Genomic DNA, 7,684 nt, shown 5'->3' with positions numbered 1-7,684 from the left:
TCACGTCTTCTTTTCTACTTATTTATTTCTTTTAAATTATAAACAATATCTCAAGAAAAAGATAAGAAAAAAAAAAAACCCGCGAAACACCATATATGTAATTCTAGTATATTACACCACAGAGCCTTAATTTTATTCAACAAAGGTTTATATTTATATTTTTCAACCAATTATAAATAAAAAATAAAACCTAACAAACAATAATAACAAAAACAACAAATGTTCGTCTACCAAATCCAAACATCTAACATCTGACGGTCAGTTTGTGTTTGTCTGGTGGCAGTGGCGGATTGTCAGGTCCCCTCCAGGTAAATACTCTCCCTTCACTTACCTTACTTCCCTTAACTAACCACTTTTCTTTCACCTGTGGTACAAAAGAAGCATTATTCCACCCAAAATAGACCTAAGTAGAGGTTTGTAGTGGATAATATGAGTGGATTTAATAGGCAAAGTATCGTTTCTTCCTCAATGCTGTTATTTCATCATCCACTCCACGTTTTCTCTTCAGTTATCCTCTCTAAGCGGTCAGAAGGAAGGTTATGTGTCTGATTTACTGCTGCCTTGACTGGGAGGTTGAAAGTGTTTGTAGGTAAATAATTGAAATGTTTGCTTTTGGTAAATGCTCGTGTGTTTATATTTTCCAAGTTTTGTTTACGTGAATGTGTTATTATTTTTGTTCTCTTATTTTTGTTTATGTAAAGATTATTTTTTGTTCTCTTATTTTTGTTTATGTAAAGGAATGAGTCAGAGAGAGAGAGAGAGAGAGAGAGAGAGAGAGAGAGAGAGAGAGAGAGAGAGAGAGAGAGAGAGAGCTCAGCATTATATAAAGATAAAAGGAAGGTTAAAGGCATAAATTAAAGTTGTTTTTTTCATATTACATCATTTGTTCATATCTTTCAAGGAACTACCGTGGCTTCCTTTAATGTACATGTTTTTTGTGCTTATTTCGAAATACCTGTGATGGATTGTGAACCTTCCCACACGTGTCTTCCTGGCGGGTGGAGGGAAGGTGGTGGTGGTGGTGATGGTAGTGGTGGTGATACTAGTAATACTGGTCGGGATATTGATAGAGGTGGTGATATTGGTAGTGGTGGTTGAGTGGTAATGATGGTAATGGTGGTGGTGGTACTGATAGTACTGATTGTGATGTTGATAGAGGTGGTGATGGTGGTGTAACTAGTACAGTGATGATGGTGATACTGGTTATGATGTTGGTAGTGGTGATGCTGGTAGTACTGGCTGCAATATTGACAGTGAAGATGCCAGTGGTTATAAACTAGCCAATTGGAGGTCAGTGAGGGTAGTTGAGGATGTGACTGTACACTGCATACCTTGAACAGTGAAGCAAGTACTGCACAGCTCCTCCTCCTGAGCCTCACTTCCACATGGACACAGCTGCATATAAATAGCTAGTGGAGGAAACTCTGGAACATTTAAACAACCACCCAAATCACTTAGTTTTGGATGATAAAACATTGATAAGTTGGGAGGTGGAGATCAGTAGAGAGATTCCTTTCCCTTTAAGACCGCATGGTTCTATATATATTTCTTTAGGTAGCACTACGTTATTCTGTGTACCTATCATATTGTACAGTTTTGAGTGTTTCCTTGTCATTAGCTTCATGTTCTTGTTTTAACTTTGCTTAGTTTTACATGCATTGCCTTGTCTAAGATTTCTCTACATAGCAGGCTGATGTTCTAAGGAGTTAAGTAAGAGTCTGACAAGTTAGGGGGTGGAGGGCAAGAGAGAGAGGTGTTATAAAAGCTTTCCTGATAATAATATTGTCTCTTAACACCCTCCCCTCTCTCTCTCTCTCTCTCTCTCTCTCTCTCTCTCTCTCTCCTCTCTCTCTCTCTCTCTCTCTCTCTCTCTCTCTCTCTCCTCTCTCTCTCTCTCTCTCTCTCTCTCTCTCTCTCTCTCTCTCTCTCTCTCTCTCTCTCTCTCTCTCTCTCTCTCTCTCTGTTAACCTCCACCCCCTTTGTTTTCAGTGCCAAGAACATCCTTCATTGGCCAAAATAGGAAGGTGTATAGTGTTTCCGTCACAGAGTTGTTGTAGCTGAGATGTTTGTCATTATTTGTGTGCATAAATCAGTCTTGTAATGCTTGGCAGCTGTTGTGTTTCCTGGGCTGTCTGCTGGGGGGAGGTATTGATCATGTAACATAAAGAGCTGGTATGCAGTGCTGGAGGAGTGTGATAAGATGAATCTCTGACGCTGCTTTGGTGATACATGTGCTGTTGGTGAGAGGTATCTTAGAATGGTAAAAATTGCTAATGTAGTGTTGCAATGAATTAGGCGTTCATGCAGGTTATGATCTCTCACAATACGTATCTCACAGACACCATATACTACAAAGAAGGAAGCAATGGGGAACCAGAATTAGAAACATAGATCCCAATTACTGAAAAAGAATGACAACAGGGAACAATTACTAAAAATCTAAATTACCCATCCCACCAATCCCATACAAAGCAATGTTAGGGAGCCAGAAATAGGAACAAGAAGCATTTCACCTTATCACAAGACATGCCAATGTACTTATAAAGAGTGCATTGTGGTTATCAGCAAAATATAACAAGATAACCCTCTCTCTTCTCTCAGTGCCTACATGCAGAATACAGACGTCAGTAGGGAAAGGGCTTGGCTGAGTGAGGCGTTGATGGTGGCTTATCAGTGTTATGGTGAGGCAGGAAACAGTGAGTGCAGGCAGTGGTGATGGAGGCAGCCCGGCATGTCAGCAACACAGCCACAAGGTGAAGGCTGATTCATGTTAGCCTGTTGTCAATGTTGCTGTTGTTGAGTGTGAATTGTTTTTACCTGTAATGATGAGTGTTTGTTGCATGTTTGTGTGTGTGTGTGTGTGTGTGTGTGTGTGTGTGTGTGTGTGTGTGTGTGTGTGTGTGTGTGTGTGTGTGTGCGTAGAGGGTGGTAACTGCTACTCTTTTCTTTCTTTCAGTTGTTCTTTTTTTAATATTTATTTTTTGTCTTTCTTTTTTCTTCTATTCTTCCTTTCTTTTCTTTTCTTCCTTCATATCTTCCTTGCTTTACTAACTCTGGAAAACTGTTTCAAGGTTTCTTTTAGTCCATGTTTACTTCTTGGTTATATTATCTTATCGTCCACTATCAGTTTACACCTTGGTATTGTGACAAGGTTAAATCTGTCACTAAAAAAGAAGATAAGACCATGTTGTTGTGTACATAAAAAGACTGTGGAGTGCTTTGAGTGATAACAAAAGAATAAGTATCAAGGCATTCTTTAAAGTAATAAAACCATGTAATTCACTGTATAGCAAAAAGAGAAGCATTCCAAATAACTAATAACATCTTTGGCCTCGTCAGTCCTGTCAGTCCGTGGGAGAAAGGCAGTATTATCTCAGAACCCATCGGCCTAGTTAACCCTGAACCTGAAACTCAATACCACCACACAGCTGGATATTAGGTAACTCTGTCACCCTCTTCTGTCTGGGCCTTGCTTCAGGGTAAAGTGCAGTGAGCAGCATTGAGTTGTCCCACAAGTTTACAAATCATTTATGGAGTTTATCACATAACAGTTGTTGCAAGTTGTTTTTAGTAGGATTTAAATGGAAGAATATAACACCTTAGACAAGCAGGAAACAGTATTGGCAACATATAATACCAAATGTACATCTGCAATAAGTTTCTGCATTTAACTATAGCTATAAAACATTAAAAAGTGAAATGTCAGTAAGTAAGTTAATTAGATGGTAGGAAAATAATAGATAAAACTGATAAAAAAAACATAGATTAAGGAGTCAAGTGAAGTGCCTGTGTTGTGTGGAAAGAATTAGCTGATGAATGTAATGAAAGCATGCACTAGATTTGCTATGTCAAGTGAAAGTGAAGGAATGAAATGTGGACTAGTGGAGGGGGGGAAAAAATGCAGCATCCTACAGTGCTTTGGCTGGAGAGAATGACAGGATGTAAAATGACTAATAGTTTATGAGCATGGTGGAGGAGGCAAGATGACCCTGGTGAAGTGGGAGGGTAGAGTGTGGAAGTAATGGAGTAATGAAGGTGTGCAGGGAAGAATGGATGATGAGAATAGTGAAAAATGAAAGACTGAACGATGAAAACAGGATAATGAAAGTGTATATGGATGATGAATGGGCCGAGAGGGGAAGAGAGGCAAAGAGGGTTAGATGAGGCTAGAAGAGATTATACCAGCTGGAAAATTCAGACTCCAGTGTTGTGGCCATGCCCTTGGAGGAGTGTTCAGGAGCAGGTGTCAGACGGAGATAAACCAGTAGAAGAAATGACCATGAATGGTTTTTTTTTTTTTTTGGTCCATACTGATATACTGGAGATGAAAAATGTGACTATGTATTAATGTGACTTTAATTTGGGACACTGCACTGTTGTCTTGTGGAGAGTGTGGTGAAAGAGTAAAGAGTAAAGAATAGAGGAGTTTGTGGTAAAATTATTAGTGCTTATATCCCCATCAGCACCTCCAGCAACATTCTCTCTCTGTCTCTCCCTCTCTTTTCTCCTCTCACACAAAGGCCAGTAACCTGAGTGATGTAGCAATCTTGTAGTAACTGCAGGGTGAATCACTTATAAGCCAGCATTAGGTTTAGAGGGAATGAAGATAACCGCCATTGTTGTGCTTTCACCTGCATCACAGAACATTTACACACGCCTGTAAATGTAGATACTAGTGTGGATGTGTCATGTGCCTTGTACTGTTGACAAAGACTGAAGCCTCTCAATGCAGTTGTTATGAGTAAATTTTATAATTTTTTCCTTTAATCAGTGGGAGAGATAAGGGCAAGGTAGCAGAGACCTTCACGCCACCTGGTGTGATGTATGGTCCCTCTAGTCTCTCTACATGGCCTTCCCTCACTTTACCTTCACCATTTTCTCCTCGTTTCCCTCTGAATCCTGGTAGCCTCTTAGCTTATTAAAACAGTCTTATCTCTCTGAATTGTATGAAACTAGAGATTTTATCAACAGAAGATTCCACAAGACACAGATAATAATTCAGCAATCTTACAGAGCCACCATGAAAGTCTATACAGAATTCTAATCTTAGCCCATTTAAGAACCCAAGACCATAATCACTGTGAAGTCCTTGATGTGTTGACAACCTTACAAAACCTGACTGTTAATTCTAAGCAGACCAGAGGATTGGCCACTGAATGAGAGCACAAAACAGTGGAGGGGGTGTTGAAGGTTCACTGCCTACTTGTCATGATCTTGACTGTATTTGACCGGATTAGGGCAACAGGAGTAATACAGGAGCATCTTCAGTAGTCCAGGGTCCACTCTGTACTGGTGTCCTGCATACTAAAGACAACAGCTGGGTCTGTTCTCTGGTCGACACTTGCATTCACTTCATGGCGCTGTCCCGCATGTGAATTGTAAGGCTGGGGTATTCGTGGTAGAATTTTAAAAGATTATCTATATTTATACATAATAATTTTATTTTCATTTATTTATTTGTTTTCTTTCTTTCTTTCTTTATTATTTTTAGTCCTTGATATTGTAGTATTAAGTTTTCATTATTTATTTAGCTACTTTTATTTGCTGCCATATAATTTTTGGTCTTGGTACATTTCACATTTCCCAGAGCATCATTTACCTACCTGAATCAGTCATTCTTATTGTTTGTGTTGTTTAAAATCCTTACTACTTTACCAATCCATCTATACATACACACATTTAACCTTTCAGAAATCCTTCATGTATTTTACCACTGTATGACCTTGTGCTGAGAAACCTGTTCCCCACATCCCACTTGTTGAGTCTCAGTGGGAGGCGTCAAGGGTACCAGTCACCCTCTGCCTCCCACAGCAAACAGGAAAACACATGATTGAACTGCACTTTTCCTGCTTTGGTTCTGTGTAGCCATGGAGGGAGGGACAGGAGTCAACTTTGCATGGGAGGAAAGTTGTAGGAAGCAGTGTGTTGTCAGGCCTTGCTGTGGAAGTATGTGGCCAGCCGTGCTATGCCATATATGAGGTGATCCTTCTTTCCTTTTCCACTTGGGAGTGATGGGGCTAAGGGTGTGAATGACGTGTGTGTGTGTGTGTGTATGTGTGTGTGTGTGTGTGTGTGTGTGTGTGTTTAGGCTGTCCACATGTAAGATTGCTGGCCTTCCACTTTTTAAAATTTATTTTTAATCATTTATTTTTCTGGATGAGGAGACTGAATCTTTTATATATTTATTTATTTTCCTTTGGTCTTCCTCCCTTCTTAAAAAAAAAAAACCTCACTTGGACACAAAATAAAGCAAATTAATCTTATATCTTCCCTAAGCTACACAACTATATAAGAAACAACACAGTAAAAGCAGCCATCTAAAAACATGCGGGTGATTATGAAAAAAAAAAAACATACAGGAGACAAAAAAAAAAACAATAAAAAGCTGGAAAAAACAGAATCAGCCACAGCTCTTTAGGTTTGTGGGAGTGGGTGAAAGGAAGAACAGCAATATAGGGGTGAAGAGGAGGCCCTTGAGTGTTGCTTAACTTCCCAGTGCTGCATGGAGAGGTGAGATCCGGATGTGTGAAGAGAGGGGGAGGTCCAGGATGCTGTGATGTAGTGGTGATGGTGAGGCAGGAGTGTGTGTATGGGAGGAGGAGGATTAATGGAGGTGTGAGTGTGTATGGAAGAATGGATGATGTAGTGGTGGAATGGAGGTGTGTATGGGAGAATGGGTGATGGGGATAATGAAAATGTAAATAAAAGACTGAATGGTGAAAATAATGGGGTAATGAAAGTGTTCTATATTGATAATGAGAATAGTGAAGATGTGGCAAAAAGACTGAATGATGAATGCTTCAGTGTATTAGTATATAAAATGATGGTATGAATGATAAGAATAATTAAAATAGAATAGAATACTGGATAGTAACATTAATGGAGGTGTATATGAGGAAGGCCTTGACATGTATAGGAAAAGTATTCTGTATATTTAAACAGTGGAGTGTGACTGTTTAGATGATTTCCCAACATCCTTTGCACACGTTATGACTTGTGGTGCACTGCTTATTATTGAAGCCGTAGTGAACAAAGTGTCTGTCCGTCTGGTATGAGGGTGTGATGGAGTGATGGGAGGCATTCACAGTGCCATGAAGTTGTTAAGCCATATGGAAGTAATGGGTAAATTAAGGTAAAGAAAAGGTTAATGGATATAAAGAAATTGTGAGAAAGAAAAGATTAATGGATATAGATAAATTATTAAGTCACATGGAAGTAATGGATAAAAAGATAAGATAGAGAAAAGATTAATGTATATAGATAAATTGCTAAGCCACATGTGGAAGTAATGGATTGAAAATAAGTTAGAGAAAGAAAAGATTAATGGATGTAAGAGATAGACATTAGTTAAGTTACATAAAAAATACTTGATCTCCATGAGAGAAAGGATAGAAAACAAGGTAGAGAGAAAAGATTAATGGATCTAGATAAAGAAAAGATTAATGGATCTAGATAAACAAAAGATTAATAATACAACAGATAGACATTTAAGTTAAGTGACATAAGGAATAATTGATCACCATGAGAGAACGGACAGGAACATAAAGAAAGAGAAATAAGATAAAAAAAAGATGTTTAGAAATATAAGACATTACATAACACTGAAGATAAAGACAACAAACAACTGGTCATATACAGACACAATGTATATAAAGATAGAGAAATGAAGCAAGACCAAGAGAAA

The 7,684-nt window shown here is 38.6% G+C and overlaps 1 protein-coding gene across 1 annotated transcript in view; it reads left to right on the top strand.

Moving 5' to 3' along the window:
• Positions 1-244: 244 nt before the first annotated feature.
• Positions 245-7,684, top strand: part of LOC135089560 (proton-coupled zinc antiporter SLC30A1-like) — a 75,542-nt gene continuing 68,102 nt past the window's right edge. The window contains exon 1 of the mRNA XM_063985260.1: positions 245-308. The gene's annotated coding sequence lies outside the window, so the exon portion shown is untranslated. The remainder of the gene's footprint in view (positions 309-7,684) is intronic.

This window comes from Scylla paramamosain, chromosome 33 (assembly GCF_035594125.1).
Source record: "Scylla paramamosain isolate STU-SP2022 chromosome 33, ASM3559412v1, whole genome shotgun sequence".
Taxonomy (NCBI): Eukaryota; Metazoa; Arthropoda; class Malacostraca; order Decapoda; family Portunidae; genus Scylla; species Scylla paramamosain.
The sequence above is the reverse complement of the archived record's forward strand: the minus strand, read 5'-3'. Positions and strand labels throughout refer to the sequence as shown.